The sequence below is a fragment of the Perognathus longimembris genome, unplaced genomic scaffold, assembly GCF_023159225.1.
Source record: "Perognathus longimembris pacificus isolate PPM17 unplaced genomic scaffold, ASM2315922v1 HiC_scaffold_4524, whole genome shotgun sequence".
NCBI classification, from domain to species: domain Eukaryota; kingdom Metazoa; phylum Chordata; class Mammalia; order Rodentia; family Heteromyidae; genus Perognathus; species Perognathus longimembris.
The window spans coordinates 1,422,626-1,424,015 of NW_025959851.1; positions in this window are offsets into that span (position 1 = coordinate 1,422,626).

Here is a 1,390-nt window from a genome sequence, read left to right on the forward strand (position 1 = left end):
ATTCTTATTTTATGGCCTACGAATTGCCACATTCAAGCATGCTAGTGACAGCATCCAATCAACGGTGCTCCGATGCCACCACACGCGAAATATCTGCCGCAGCATTTTCAAAATATCATCATATAATAGCACCAGTTTACAAGGAACAGAAAGAGAGTAATATCCCAAGCCAGTGCCAGAGTTGGGAGGAAAATTAATTTCGATGTGTATTGTTATAATGAATAAAGACTCTGCCCAGCTTTATTCAAGCAATGAAGGGTCATTCAACTGTATTGTTTCTTATAGGCTAATAGCAAATAAAACTAAAATGTTGCTTTATTTCAACAGTGGGATGCGCTTCATTTTCATGTGTTCAGACATCAATATGTTGAGACTACCACTTGGGCTGTAAAAACCCAAACTTCTTAAGGCATTTCCATGCATTTATCTAAGAGGTTAGCATCATTGCCAATTGACCATTAGTTCAAATTAAACTATAGCATAAATAATGGGTTATATTCAAATGGAAATGACTCACTACCCGGGGCGACAAATGAGCTAGTTACTCCAGTCACACCTACCTTAGTGAAAGAGATCAACAAACAAACATGTGCTTCAATTTGAAACTGACCAAGACGTGTTCCAAAGGATATATGAAACTTAGGCAAACATGGGTGAACAATTGGCCATTTTCCCATTTCTATCCATTCCCCTCAAGAGCCTTGTTTACTTCCAGCTCCACTATTCATATAACTGGCATCTACATGCATGCATGTGTTGCACAATGATGATCAATTTGTCCTCATCCTGGTCGTCTTGGGTTACCAATATTAAACAGGAAGTGCATAATGACCAAAGCATATTAGACATGAGTATGTCCTTTTTGCCACATGGCAACAGCATACTCTACAACAGAATCGTAGTAGCAAGTAGCCACAGTGTTCCCAATGATGATGAAAAAAAGATTAAAAAAAGATAAGAGGTAATATACCAAAATCCGGAGCTAAGGAAGGTACCAAGTAAGAAGGAAAGTTGTGGAACTAGAGAAAGGAGAGGGAAGCAATGAATGATATAAAGAAAAGGGATGGAGTGATGAAGCACAGGAAGACAAGAATTCAGGAAAGAAGACAGGAGAGAAGGTAGCAAGGAGGGAAGGAATGCAGGCAGGCAAGGAGGCAGGGACAGATGGATTGTGGTTTGTATCAACAGTGTGAGGGATGGAGTTATAGGTGGAAGTATGGAGAAAGAAGGATCCAAAAGGAATCCTGGGGAAGGAGAGAGTGACAAACAGAGATAAGGAGGGAAGAAAAGAAATCAGGAAGGAATGAAAGCAGAAAGGAAGGATGAGAACAAGGGAGACTGGGTGGGACATAGGAGTAAGGAACCATGAAAGCAGTGAGAGGGAAGATGA